We start from the raw sequence: 15694 nt of genomic DNA, 5'->3' as shown, positions 1-15694 counted from the left end.
AAACAAATTATGTTTTCAGTCGTTTGATATATTTAGATGAATGTGTTACACATGGGAGATAGATAAGCTGCTCGCTTGCAGAGGGGAGTGTATGCCTGCTGGGACCCTTGTGCTTGCATTTTCAGAGCATTCATCAAAAGTTAGGTTTATTTTGGGCTCAGAGATTAGAACCAAGAGTTAGGCAATTTAAGGTGGTATGTGTTCTGTAATACTATGGTAACTGTGCCACAGAAGCTGCACTAGGGGCATGGTGCCCTTCTTATTATTAACAATTTTACAAATTTGGCTCAAATATACTTAATGCTTTTCATTATAAACAACTGTCAGGTATACATGGGGGTTGGTTTTTGGTTTCAGTGCACACTGTTAGAAGAAGTGTCAGTCTAAAAGCCAGCAATGAGGGCTAGACATGTCCAGGGAGAAGGAAAATTTTGATGGAAGAGTTTTTGAGATATTTCTGAATGGGGGACAAGACAATTCAGGCTTAAAACTGATGACACAGTGCTGTCCTTTATTTAAGGCTTTTGAATTCAATCCAAAAATCACTAATAAGGAAGCCTGGAATAACACCATGAAGGAACTGGTGGGGGTTTGTCCTTTGCTACAGTAAGGAAAAAAATTAATTCCAGGCATCTGGAATCCATCTCTACTATTATGCTTCCACCAGCCCCTCTTGTTAGTTCCAAACAACCTATTTATTCACTCTCTCCTATTCTGTTGTGCTGCATTAGGCATTTCTCCCCCCACCCCTACCTGTTTGGTGAGCACTGATCTCAGACATTCCACTCCATCTCCCTGCCTGTGAGGGGCTGGCATCCAGCAAGCGTGGCTGTGTGCTCTGACAGCCCCCCTTGGTGAAGGGACACTCACAGCACAGCTTGGCTGCAGCTGCTGCCCCACGGGGAGCCCCACGCCTGCCTCTGCCCCCAGAGATGGCCCCATTCTCTGGCTTTTGAGGGTGGCTGAGCTGTACTAATAAGATGCCATGGGAATCCTGCTTTCATAATTTTTTCTTGTGGATAAATACTGATTTATGTTCCAGAAATAGGTGCTCAAGAGCATACATAAGCATTGAATTTGCAATATCAGACTACACTGAGATGTATAATATATGATGCATTTTTAACTTTATTGAACTATAAATATTTTTATGAAGTAAATGTCTTAAGAGAAAACACTTTTTAAAAATCTGTTATAAATATGATAAACCGCTTCTCGTCACTTTCTTTTCATCTGAAACTCCACAGGGATCATCCTTACTTTTCTGCCTTACTTTAATTTATATCCCCCCAGTTATCCTGTGCATTGCACTGAGTCATGTGGTGCCTCTTGGTAACGTTGCTGGCTGATTATATTGCGCTGTGATTCTTGGGCTCCTTTTCCTGTGGCGGAGGGCCTGGACCCAATTGCCGCGTTGACAGATGATGCTCGGGCTGTGGCGTGGAGTATCGAGGGTGATAGGCTGTCAGCAGAAAATGCCACTATTCTAACAAACTGTGAGTGCTGACCTCTGATGATAGATCCCCAGCAACAGGGAATTAAATGGATAAAGAATAAATATGGAGCTGATCTTAAAGTCGTACGTCTAGGACAGAAAGGATTTGTGCTCGCTGAAGAATTGGCTTTTGCGTTTACTGCCTTCAAGCTCCCCTATTTTCCTAAGGGTTTTTTTGTTGAAATGCACTTACTTAAAGAATTGAAATATTACAACAGTTGTGCTCACTTAACCATAGCATTATTTTCCCTTTAAAATGGTGAAAAGACACCCTTCTTAAGTTGTTTTCTAGTGATGAGGAGGAAATGGAGGTTGAGCTGCACTTCTTGTGAGGGGGGTCAGATCACTTTTTCAACAGGTAAGGTGCAAAGCTCTAAACTCAACAGTTTAGTCAGCAGAACACAGCACTGTGCACCTCACGTGCATGTGCAGCATTCAAGGCAAAAGCCAATATTGGGTCATTTCCTGGTAAACAACCATGTTTTTAATTCTTACTCTTATTACTGGATTATAGCGGATAGCACTAGCATGTAACTGATCACTTATTTTCTTATTTTTGCTTAGATTTAGGGAGATAATTCTCCATTTAAAAGGGCTTTCAGAGTTTTTTTACTAAATTCCAGATATAACACACAACTACACAAAAGAGTAAATGATCACAGTAATGCCTGATATTTAAAATAGATCTTAATTATCTAGCCTGTCTGCTCATTTGAATCAGCTCTTTTCCCTCACCTGTCCTGGTCTGCTTTTCATTCTTTTTCCAACCCTCACAACTAATCATGATTTTCCATTCACACTCAGTAGTACCCTGCTCTGTGAAGCTATATTGTCTGATTACTTACTTACCTTTCCATTATTATCCACTCCTTTTACCATGCCCCTTGAAACAGAATTCTCCCAAGTAATTCAGATTCTAAGTGTTTATAATTTAAATGAGGAAATAACAAAAGCTGTAACACAAGAATAGACAGATAGATATAGATTAGATATAGATTAGATATAGATATCGATTATATATATAGATATAGGTATAGATATAGATACAAATGATATATATAGGTATAGATAGATATAGATATAGATGCAGATATATAGATATAGATATAGATATAGATATAGATGATATAGATATAGATATAGATATAGATATAGATAGATAGATATAGATATATGCTCCCCCAACATTTCTATGTCAATTCCAATGTCCACAATGTGGGGCTGTACCCTCAGATCTGCTTATAAGAAAAGCCCCAGCAATATATATATATATATATATATATATACTTCTTTTTTTTTTTTAATATGATGACTAGCAAAAGCATAGGTAGAAAGATGTTAAACTCAAAACTGTCAAACTCTTAAACACTGGGCAATTCTTTGTGAGCAGTTCTCCATGGTTTAACCATGTGCTTTTAGAAAAGCTTCATTATTTATAGTGTATAAAGGAAATCTTTCTATAACCTGTATTTATCTAATATTGGGGCAGAGGGGGAATTTTATTTTTCAGGTAAAGTTTTCTGAAGACCATTGAAAGAGCTTTAGCTTTTGATGAGACTCTATTAATTGAAAACATGTGTGACTTTATTGATCCCATACTTGATCATCTGCTTGGAAGACATGCAGTCAAAAAGGGAAAGTGAGTATGCTTGAGTAATCAGAATTTTTCCATGACAACTGGATCTATATTGCTTTGATCGCTACATTTTACTTAGTGCTTCAACTCCTCATGTAACAAATGATTTCTTTTTAAAATGCAATGGCTAAAATCTGGAGATGAGTGGATTTTAAAATGTTAGTATCTGTATCATATTAGATAGCAAAATAATGTTCTCAGCTTCCAAATTGGACTCAAAATACTATATTGCTAGAGTGGAATTCTTTACTTTTTTACTTCAAAGAAAGGAGTAAAACCAGGAGTTGCATATATTATGACTCAGCTCAAAAGAAAGGAAAGTATTTCCTTTCCATGCTAGGCACTGATAGCAAGGGGGAAGGCATTGGAAATTACAAACTAGATTTGGATTTAACAATAAAAGGTTTTCCAGATGCAATATCGGCTTAAGAAAACCATGCCTTCACTATGGTTTTTTGGCCACCTCTTAAATAATGAAGCAGCTTAAAAAGGAAAAACAAACAAACAAAAACAAACAAACAAAAACCCTGGAAAGTAAGACAAATGATGAAAAACTGATACGGCTGGACACAGGGCAGAAATAAGTCAGCCAGAGATGGGGACTGCTTACATTGATATTGCTGCCAACTTCCCATGCACCAAAGCAGTCCAGCTGATCCTGGTTAGGAATTCATGGAGGCAGATGTCATGGAGGTGTTAATGCCCGCTGAGTTTTCCCCTAAACCTGGTCTGCTAGCACCAAAACTCATTTTTCACGTGAGTGCTCCGAATACTCGAATTTGGGGCCCGTTCTTGGCTCTCCCTCCCAAGGGAAGGGCTGCAGCTCCACCCTGGAGCTCTGCACCATTCCTCTAGGAGACTCAAACTGGTGACACAAGGCTGACATAATGAGTTTCCTCTGTTCTGACACAGCAGTGGCAGGAGTGGTAGATGGTACAAGGGAAGGTAACCTTATGTTCTGACCTTTTTGGAGTGATGTCTGTGAATCTCATCTTTGATTCCCATGCCCTCTTTCTCCTCTATATTTTGAAAAATTATCAAACTTTAAAAAGACTATTAAAAATGTTTCTTAATATCTCGTTTAGATACCTTTTAGATACAGATTTTCAGGATAATAATGGGGAAAAATAAAGAAGTTTGTACTTGGTGCAAGAGACTTTCAGTCTGTAATGTCTCCCATAACTTTTCACAAAAAACTTTGGATGAAATTATTGAGTCCTCCATGCAGATGCCAACTTAAAGAATAATGCTGATTTGTGGTTGCTCAAGAGTAAACTTATTAAGCCTCATTAAATATTTAATCTGATGAACTAAAATGCCATGTCAGTTTGTTTCTTCTCAAATGTAAATTCATTTTTAAGTCTGAATGTGTTCCTCCCTCCTATTCTTGTTTGCAAGCAACACATCAACAAGCTAGATTTTTCATGTTGGAGAATATGATGTTTAGATACCAGACATACTCCTGGGGCATTTCTGGATGGATCTCAAATGTTAGTGAAAGAGTGGTTAAAGTGCCTGCACAGCTTCACGTTATAGAAAGTGAAAATATGAAAGAAATTATAAATAAAGAAGATATCATTTTAGACAGGATACCAAATATTTTTTTTCCCTCCTTCCCTCCCTGTATTTCAGGCATTGGTGCCTGCTCAGTAAATCTAAGCAGTGAAAACCAGCTCAAATTTCCTTGTACACATGAAGCTCCTGGAAGATGCACTCTTGCCCTGTTCTGTGAGACCTTGAAATGATCCCACTTTGTTGCATTTTTCTATAGCTGCATTTGAAGTACTTCATAGTGAGAGCATACAGCTTTCTTTTCAGAATCCAGAGTGAAGAAACCTTGCTGAAAACTAGTATTATACTGCTCTAAAAGAGAGATCAGAATTTTCACAAGATAACAGACTTTTAAGGAATGGGAGGATGTGAAGGGATATGAAACAACAGAAATAAGTTGGATTGAAAAGGACAAGGGTCACAGCAATATAGCTTTGAATTTATTTAGCAAAGGCTTCCACGTAGAACAATGAAGCTGTGCACGTGGACACAAAAGCAAATATATGAAGCTATTCAAAAATAGATTCTTCTGCCCAATGTTTTAGGCAGCATTACTTGAAGTGGCATTCTGTGTCCTACTGAAGGTGCACATGTCACCTTTGAGGGGCACATGTGTGTCTGTGTATAGAATTACATACATATATATATATATGTATATAAATATGCCACAATATATATATATATGCACCACTATATATATATACCCACACAATATATACCCCATTTATTACCAAATAAGCAGAGTTTGCCTCATTCTTGATTAATTCCTGTTATTTTTTTATTTTAGTAGTCCTGTTGGGTACCTTGAATGTTTTTTTTCCTAATAAAGAAAGACCAGAAAGACTGTTTGTGATAGATATGGTGCAGTCCAGCAGTTGAAGTTCATTAATAATTGGAATGTTGCAGAGTATGAAGTAATGAATACTAATTACTCCTTTCATGTCTGACAGCACCCCATGGACCAATACATCAGCCCAGACTTTAATTTGGTTCTAGTAATGGTTTCATCAATAGTACATTAATTCTGTGTTTGAAAAGATGTACAGTTGAACCTGACCCACACAGTAGATACCACTGTCATAAAATGGCCACATACTGACAACAACTGGATAATTACAAATAATTAAATCCACTGAGCTTCAGACAATCCTAATTTTAAGTAAAATATATCATATCAATCGACAGAAAGCATAGCAAGGGAGATTTATCAGCTTGTACTCTTTCCAAAGCAAATTTACTAGCCTGTTTATTAGAGAACTTGCTGATCTGTGAACCACTTCATAAAAGTACCTCTCCCCTTCCTTCTTTGCAAGGTGGCTCTTATGTTGCACTCCTGGATATTCTGCAACACCAGCTCTTGGTATTGCTTCTGAATCAAGCCTGCAAAAGAAAATCTCAGCCTTAGAGAACTTCAAATGAATAAATTAATATTTTCCTCAAAACCAGGTCACAATAGGGTGAACTAAAGGTACTTTTTATCTCTGAAAAACAGACTTCATGCTGAAGTGCTTTAGTATATATTTAGAAGCCTAACAAATTTTGGGTGTTCAAATTTGGATACATTTTTATTTTTAATTTTAGAATGGCAAAACTGCTCAGTTTTTTCTAACGCACTTTAGACTACGGCCTTATATTCAAAATTGCTTTAAAATGCTAAGATTTTTTTGTTAAAATATTTCAAGATATTTGCTTTGAGAAGGAGGAGAAAAGGAAAAAATATAAAATAATTTTAAGAAAATATCAGTTGTAGTACATACTTTTCTGTAAGCACGGAAGCCACAAGAGAAAAAGTAAGCAAAATTTGGGTGCAACATATTAGCACTGTGTGTAAAAATTATCCACTATGCAAATACTTGGATTTTTTTTTTGAGCAGAAAAACCAAGACACAAAAGTAAACAGGTTCCAACCCTACATGGTGCTGGGTTTTGGCCTTCACCTGCTATAAGAGAAACTCTGCTATTGAATAGATTTGATATGGATGGCCCTTAATATTTTAATTTTTACCTGTGTGTGTCCTATCCTGTTTCCCCAGCACCTCTCTTTTGGAAATCACTGGCTATGAGCATTAACTATAACAGATCAATGTTATTTTGGCTCATAGGAGAGAAGGCAGAGGAATAAATTGATTGTTCATAAGGCTCCTATTTGCATTTGCACGAGCTGTTACCCTTGCTGAACTCCTTTGCACAGTCACAAAGAGGCAGTCATGTCTCTTCAGCTGCAAGATGGGGTTATTAAGAGATTTTTTAAGATGTCTTGAAATTTGATTTATGTGCAAGTGTAGCTTGTATGAACAAGTTTCCATTCTTATGAGGCATGACTATTATTCATGAAACAGCAAGAAAATTCACTCAGTTTCTCCACAGGGAGAAGCTTTCCTTGCCTTGAACGTCTCGTCAGCTGTGCAGCTTCAAGGCAGTGCTTTTCCCACTGAACTAGTTTGACCAACTTGCACAGTTTGCCTACTGAGATTGCCTAGTAACAGCTCCATTCTGTGCTTGTTTTCACCTGATTTATTCAACTTCATGCTCTACATTACTTGTTGGGGTTTGCAAGTCGGTTCCAGAAGCTTTTAATTTTAAGCAGCAGGAGCTGAATGAAAGCTCCTCTGGAAAATGTGTTTATCCCTCTTTCTTCCCACTGAAAAATATTGTTTCCCTTTATTTTCTTGTCCAAAAATTTATCACATATTTCATTCTTGCTGAGCTGATCCAAAACATTTCGCTACAGGAAGCTATCCTACCATTCTACCATTTAGAGTTATGGTGTGTTTTGGAGAACATCTGCCCTGAAAGGTACACTTTAATTTTGCATTGCATGAAAGTGTCTGATAAGGAAAGACGTCGCGTAAACTCTCAAGTCATTGCATTATATGAAGTCATGTTCCTATACTTGAAATTCATGAGTTCCTGCCTTTGAAAGTCCTAGGCTTTGTTACCTTAGGCAGAACATGCACAAGGGAATAGCAGGTCTTTGTGTCAATCAATCAAGACTGACAGATCAGAAAAGATGTTACACACGTCCTGGTCTTCTCATAGCTGAGTGCTCATGTTACCTCCTAGAATTTATTTGGTTTTATATTTGCTTTGGCTAAAAATCATTTACACTCAAAGCATATACAGATTTTTAAAATTTTTTTAAATCTTTTTTGAACCCCTTAATCTACTTTATTTCAAAATCTATGAGAATTTCAACAGGTGAAAAAAAAACCAACAAAACTAGTGGAGAACAATCTCTTTTTAATTTACTTTGTTTGTTCTTAAATACCAGGGAGCTGGGACTCACATACAAGATGCTATGTCTGTTCCTGGGTAGAGTAGTGCATTAGTTCCATCCATTCTGCCTGCCTCAGCTGAGGGAATAGGACATTATGAAGAAAATATTGCCAAAAGTAGAACTTGTCTTCAGAAATTTCTTTGGTGACTGTTTTTTGATATTCATTCTGCCATGGACTTCCATTATTCATGCCTATTTTGCTGGATTTCTTCATAATCCAGAGCTAACCTCTAAAGAGATATATTTTACTGAAAAAAATTAAGTCATCCTACTGGGTTCTCCACCTCTCTGTTTATCGTTGTTGCTTATACTCTTGAACCGTGCGAGAGCAATAACAGAACATTTCTTTTTCCCAAATCTGTAATTAACAGAAAACCTACAACAGCTGCAGTAATAAAACCCACGAAGTCATTATGTAGGTTTTGCCTTTCATAGGTGATAATCACAGAAATTGGTTATTTATTGCTTCTGTGAATTGAGAACTCCTAAAGGAAATATTTTAATCCAGAGCTCTAAAACTTGTTATATTGCCTCATAGATGTTCTGAAACATAGTGTGGCTCCCTTAGCAAAGGTTTTTCTTCAGACAAAGCAAACTGAAGAACTTGTCTTTTGTCAGATCTTTGTTTCATCTGTGTGTGTGTGTCTTGAAAGCAAAGCAAGATTGCTTTCTCCGTGTCAAACTCTACAGTTTTGTTCCCTCCAGCTGTAACCAGTTTTGAAGGCTGTGGAGAGACCATGTTGCAGAACTGGACAGTGAATTCATGTCCATCTGAGAGAGGCTGGATAATCTGAAGGATAATCTGAAGCAATTATACAAGCACAAACCTGGAAAACCCATCTCCACTAGTTTGCATGGCACTATTATACAACATACATGTCTGATGCTGACTTTTGTAGAATTATGGGTTTCCCAGCTCTAGACACAGTAGGTTTCCTTAAAGAATTCACTTGAAATATGTCATAAGCAGCTCTCATTTCTTCCTTCTCCCTGGTGGAATGCAGAAGGGTCTCAGCACACCATTTTGTTTAGGCTGTGTCTTATAGCTAAGGGCGTGTCAGAAGCAGGAAGGGATCTTAAGAGCAGAAACCTATGTTCTGGCAATGTTCTGTGATAGCCTAGAAAGAAAGCAATGTTAAAATTCCTACAGAAAGTACTGGTTTTATTCATGTTCTGATGTGACTTTCATAAAACGCGTTTTAAGTGTTTCATATCTATGTTAATGCAATCACTTTGAAAATCGGGTTAACAACTGTCAATTTGAATTTTATAAAAGAGTTTGTGTTCCATGTTACAACTGCCCTATTTGCCCTTTTTTAACAAAGTTTCATTACTAATATTTGAATCTCTTTTCTTGCCAAAGAACATTCAAAACTGTTGCTGTACAGAAAATAGTGGTTTTGTTCTCATGTGTGACAAGTGAATCCTGGAAATTGACAGATCATTCACTGGGCAAGTCAATGACAAAATTTGTGTCTCTGGGTCACATCAGACCAGACACATGGCACACACTGTAGTCTACAAGTAACCTTTCCATTTTTTCTGGTGCTATGCCACAGCAGTAGGAAGGTGAACTTCAAGTTGCCTCACTGCTGGGCTCCAAAATGGTAAATCAGCAGTAGCAGAGTGGCTGTATGGGATGGGCTTCACCCCTCACTGAAGATAAGGATCAGGAAATGACAGATCTTCAGTAAGGGATTTCAGTAAATAAAAGGTGAACCTAGGATAACTAGTTCTTTCATCCAGCAAATAATTAATTTGCAACAAAAAATTTAGTAAATTACCTTTAAAAAACATTAATTTGGAACAAAAAAATAAGTAAATTACCTTAAAAAAATCATTATTTTTGTTGTTTCAGTTGCCAGCCAATCCCTGTCCTCTAGTCTCTCCATTTGTTATAAATACATGTCCCTGCTTATTTTTTTAGGCTACATATTTAAGGAAATGATAGTAAAAACTAACAACTATCTCACTGGCATTTGTTTGAAAACTTTCCTAAGTTTCCAGTAAGTAATGATAGACATTTATCTCTAAGTCATGTTTTTCAGTACAGCAGTGAATAATCTCCCTGTGTCTGCTGTATATGCAAATGAAACTGCAACAATTAATAAACACTCTGTGTATTCTTCATATACTTTTGGTGTGTTCAATCATTTCATTTCTTAAGTTGTAGGCACCTAAAGTTTGGCTTGTATGCATTTGCTATGCTGCTAAGACCATACAGTCCCCATCGTCTGCAATCTGAGATACCTATGAGGTTTTAATTTAGTGAGATCCCCATTCTTGTGCATTTTATTCTTTCCCAGATGTACCAAGACTGAAGACAAAAAATGTGAATTCAACAAGAATTTTCATCTCATCCTTCACACTAATCTGGCTAACCCTCACTTGCAAGCCAGAACTGCCTGTTCAGACCACCTTCATTAATTTCACTGTCACCAGGGACAGGCTGGAAGACCAGCTGTTGCCTGAGGTTGTTAATGCTGAAAGGCAAGACTCACAGAAAACATAAGGTAAGGACTATATTTTGATTTGGCTGTTGCTTGCTCTGAATATGCCTATGTGAATCCACTGTACTGTAATTGTTAGTAGTCCATATTAGAAAAATTTTAAGAGTCTGGAAAGTGTATCAAGCTATTTTAGTGATTTGTTAAAATCTGTGCTTTCAAAGGGCTTGTCGTGACCTAAAGCTCTGCTAGAAATTAGATTTATTGTGATATTATTCCCACACTTCTTTCTACTGCTTGGTTTCCTCTGTGCATTGCATTTAATTTACAGTGCAGGATTAAAGCCCTCTGCAGTGCTTTGTGCTTCAGCCAATAAGTGTAAATAAAATTCCATGCCAGTCTGTACAAGGATATAACTGGACTGTTAGGAGCTAGGACATTTGGTTAATAAATCACAATTTATTCCTGCAAGGATGCAGTTCTGTGGCTGCTGCAGTCATAACAATATATAGTATGAGGAGAAATGATTTTATATGTGGTTATAGGAAGGGTTTGGGCAGACTGTAATCTATGAGATAAAATATGATGAGAAAATACTTAGGGCTGTGGAATGAATAACAAGAATACCTCCTGTTTCTCTAGTGTGTCTTTTCAGTTATCTCATATAATTAACTAACTTCATCTGCAGAGATTTGCTCCACCTGCTTGAGTTACTCCTGCTTCATGCAAGGGCAAACTGGGTGAGGGAGTTTAATTATCCCTTGAAGAGAGAAAGCCATATACATGGGAATGAGAACTGAAAACAGCTGTCCATTTACCTGTGCATCTGCACACTGTTCCACCTGGGACTGCATGCTTACAAGGCCTGTATCACCCAGGGTTTTGGTGTGAGTCAGAGGCTGACTGAGAGCTCCCCACAAGACCAGTCAAGCTCTTGCACTGTCAGAAGGTCAGTCCAGCAGAGCAGACTATGACAATGCTTTCCCACTCTGTTTGCTGCCAAAGTGAGGTTCCTCAGCCTTGTGCTATCCTCTGGTTTTCTCAGCCTCCACATAGATTACCACTTGCCATCCCTGGCAAGATCACAGTCCTTTTGTGTAGTCTCAGGAGGAAGGACACTAGAAGAGAGATAAAGTTCTAGTCCATGATGACCTAAACCTTTTCACTTTGGGTGTCCAGCACCTTAGATCTAGTATACAGGGACAGAAATTAAATTAAATCAAATCAACTGATGTAACTAAACAGAAAATATATCTCACAAATGCTATAGAACGTATTTCTTGCTGTGGCTGTTTAAACATGGTGTTTTTGTTTAAAACATTTAAAACATTTAAATTTAAACGTTTGTTTAAAACATTTAAAATCCTCTGCTAGTCAGTACTTAGCAAGAAGCAGAACAGTTTCACCACTGAGCTCAGGCAGCTGGAGGATGACAGGCTGCTCAGCCTGTCAGCTGCCCAGGGCAGTCTCCTAGACGACAGTGAACTTGGAAAGAAAAGCAAATCAGCAAAGTCAACTGCAGCAGAAATACAACACAAGGCAGTAACAATTGAACTGTTTCCAACAACTTAAAGTCACCTGTAAAATGTCTATTCTTATTATACTATTATTATTATTATTATTAAGAGTAACATTTCTATGAGCTAGAACAGGAATAGTCAAATTGCTGTCTTTCCAGAAAGGGCTGTCCTCTCCATACTCATATCTTCATGTCTATAATAATGTAGTTGTCACATGTTTGATTTTTTTTTTTTTTTTTTTAGGTGTTTGAATTAGTACTCATAAATGAATACCAACATGGTATTTGAACAAAGGTATTATTTGATTATATTATTATTATAATTATTATGATTATTAATGATTGCCATGTTTTCACAGGTAAACAGGCATATTTCTGCAGAGGACAGTTATTCCCTAATGTTTATCTAAGATAAGAAGCTTACTTACTTTAAATATTTGCTACTGTCTGAAATAATGACAGTTTTCTAGGGTATATCCATATTTTTTTCTGTATGGATAGGAATATTTTGGTAAGTGTGCAGGATAATCATGGCATATTAAAAAATAGACAGGACAACTGTCATCATTGAGGTAGCTGAAGCCAAAGAAAATGAAGGTCAGGGTAACACGACAAGAGAGCATTGGAGACTGACAGCCAGAAGAGCTCCTTTACCCTGGGAGTATCAGCCTGGGCAGTGTCAACCCCATCCACCAGTTTTCACTGAAGGTGAAAATATCTCTTGCTGACTTTTTCCTCCAAGTGCAAGAAAGAGAATTCTGCCTCCAGCAGTGATGCCTGATCCATTAGTTGTTCCTTGCAGCAGATGTTTACACTGGCAGGGCTGCGTGTCTGAGGAAGGAGAGCACGATGTGATCTCCTGCTGGTCTGGAACACGGTACATCCCCACGCCTCTCTTTGTTGGCTGCCTCCACTCTGACAGCGCCTTCCGACTGGGCTTGCAAAAGTTTACCTTCCTTCTGCTAAGCCATCCCACAGGGCCAGGAAGGAAGAGTTTGGAGGAATTCTGTATAAACAACTCCCAGTTGTAAATCTACCAAGTTATCTAATGCTGTGAGTAAGGGAGATCACCCACTGCAAAATTACCAGCTTGCTCGAGTGAGAGAGTCTCCATGCTGAGTTAAATAAGGAAGTAGAAGAGTATTGCTGTTTGCAGCCCTCAACCCTGGTTTGCTGAAAGTTTCCTCTAAAAGCCTCTTTTCAGCCTCTTACATTTTACACTGATTAGGCCAGCTCTTTATAGGAGCCTACAGCATGAAACCAATTATTTTATGAGTAGTAAAGCAAAAAAAGCAAATGCAAATACATAAAAATGATTGTACTGACTTTCAGGCCTTCAATTTGTCTTCCACAAAGCAATTAAACAGGTTGCAAAATCAGGGGATATTCTGTGTTTTATCTCTAGCCTGAAAGAAGTTGTCACATATTCAACCTATCTTTTCACAAGCCAAGGATTTTTGAAAATTATAAGCCCATTTTCCTGGTCCAAATGGCTTTTCAGGTGAGGAAAAATTTTCATATTGGTGATGATGACATTTACTGGATTTCTTGTTTCTTCTCTGGAAGGTGATGCCTGTGCCCAAACCCTGTGGTTGTGCAGTTTCTCACACAGGGTGACTGCTGCTTCATTATCAATAATAATTGCAGAAATTCCAGAGATGCTATCATGTAATTCTTTTCGTTTAAAATACTGCAATGGCTTCATGAAGCTAGGTTCAGAATAAACAGCATGACTTAGCTGCTTGCACTTGGATAATTAGTGTTGAAATTGAGCTGGTATATAAGTAAGGAGTAAATAATACATATCCAAATTCAGGCTGTTCCTTTCCTTTTAATTATAGTGACTGTGTGCCCTGGAAAAAGTCAGGACTCGGGTGTCATGGGAGGCAGAGGTATTTCTGAAGCAAGTCTGTTGACCTTTTTCAATTTTGTGTGCTGTCAAGGTTCTTCTAAGCAGTAAAGAGATAGAACTCCTTGAACTGGATTTCCTTTTACAGTTCAGAGTTGAACATGAAAGAGTCCAGTTGACTTTTTAACTACTCTGCCATAGAGTATCATTAGAGCAGTTTGGGAAAACAGCTTTTCAGTTCTAAATCTTTTCTTGTCATTATTTCCAGACACAATGCCTCAACTAGACAATTTCCCATAAAGTCATACATTCTGCCATGGTTATTTTAATAAAACTAGTGATGTTTTCAAAGTGGAGTTTTCTTCACTATTTGAGTGCCTTTTTCCTTAGACATAATGTACTGACTGTATCTTGTGAAGAAGTTCTGTTTTACCATAAGTTGTCCACTCCCCTAAGAACAGAATTTTAACTCCATGCCACCCCTTAGTACAGTAAATGTCCCATACAGGGTTTCCAGTTTGTCATATCTAGATGTTTAACCAAAGTAACTCCTTATCAATAATACAACTTTTATGTATGTGTGCTTTTCTGTATAGACATGTAATGTAGTATTTTAATGCAAGTCCTGAGTGCCTTGGTTGCACTAGGGGTTTTTTTACACACCCCAAAAATTATCAGTGTCATTCTGTTTCAGTCATCATGCAAAGGGAACAACATCTGTATTTGGCATGCTTCCAGGCTATGGCAGTGATGGATGTGTTCAGAGGGATATATAAAGATATTTAAAAATCCACCAAGAAATGGAAGAATTGGGCAGACTCAAAACATCCAGAAAAGGAGAAATTCCCCTGGGAGTAGACAAAAAAACCCCTCTTTTCATAAACTAATAATACTGTGCATCAGGACAGAATGAGGTAGGAAATCTGAGGGTTCATTTTTCATGGCAAGTGGGTGTGAGGGTGGTGCCTTGCATGTGTCTGACAAATTCAGATCTTAGGAAGCAAGCAAATAACTTCTAGAACTGGGTGTTCACCAGAATTTGAGATCAATTACTGTGGTCCTTCACAGCCTCTTCTCCTGGTGAAAAGTTTATGAAGAGGTAGTGTGGTAAGACATGAGTCACAGCCTATTTGGAGAGCTGTGCTTGTGATTTCTTTTAGATTGAATATAGGTACCTGAGGAGAATAGTCATTGACAAATAGGCATACAGTAAGCTATTCTGTTAATAAAACTGTATTTTTTAGTGTTAGTTCTTATTATGATTTTAGATTCTGTGTGTATTCAGTTGTGAATACTGACACAGTGGTTTTCCAGTTTTACCGTTTTTGTCTTTAGATGGCTTTAGAGACCTGTTCTTCACACCCCACCGGTTTTATTCATTTTTACATGATTTCTGAAAATGCAAGCTTGGTTCTGGGTATTTCTTTTGCCCAAGTGCCCCAGCTTTATGTGACAGCATTGCCTGCATGTAATGAGGTCCTTTGCATGCAGAAGTTGCTGGTTTTTGTATGTGACCACTATCCTGCAGGGAAATGGGAACAATCATCTTCTCTCTTGCTTCCCCACCTGCTTCCCTTCTTGCCTTCAGTTCACTCTCCTGATGATTTCTCCGGTGAGATGATCATCAGTGTCAGATGCTCAAGTCTGAGAATGGTGCAGACCTGAAGTACTTATCAAGGCACATCTTTTGTGTTTAGTGGATGTTTTGTCATATGTAGGAACTTTGTGGAGAAAAAACTTGGCTCAAGCTGTGTGAAAAGCACAAGGATGGATTAAGCAAAATGCTAAGAAGAGAGCAGTCCAGCCACTCACTCCTGTGTTTTTCATCCTGTCTTCATGGCTAGACCCACTTGAAGATATGAGACAATACGTAAGCCTCTATTTGCTTCTAGTTCAAGGACCACTTAACTGTCCTCCCAT

The 15694-nt window shown here is 37.9% G+C and overlaps 1 long non-coding RNA gene across 1 annotated transcript in view; it reads left to right on the top strand.

Annotated features, from left to right (window-relative positions):
- LOC111924413 (uncharacterized) overlaps nucleotides 1-15694 on the top strand; it is a 73839-nt gene that overhangs the window by 35724 nt on the left and 22421 nt on the right. Inside the window, exons 10-11 of the long non-coding RNA XR_015277343.1 lie at nucleotides 2985-3134; nucleotides 10266-10472. This is a non-coding gene — a long non-coding RNA (uncharacterized LOC111924413). The remainder of the gene's footprint in view (nucleotides 1-2984; nucleotides 3135-10265; nucleotides 10473-15694) is intronic.

This window comes from Cyanistes caeruleus, chromosome 1 (genome assembly GCF_971803275.1).
Source record: "Cyanistes caeruleus chromosome 1, bCyaCae1.hap1.1, whole genome shotgun sequence".
Taxonomy (NCBI): Eukaryota; Metazoa; Chordata; class Aves; order Passeriformes; family Paridae; genus Cyanistes; species Cyanistes caeruleus.
The sequence above is the reverse complement of the archived record's forward strand: the minus strand, read 5'-3'. Positions and strand labels throughout refer to the sequence as shown.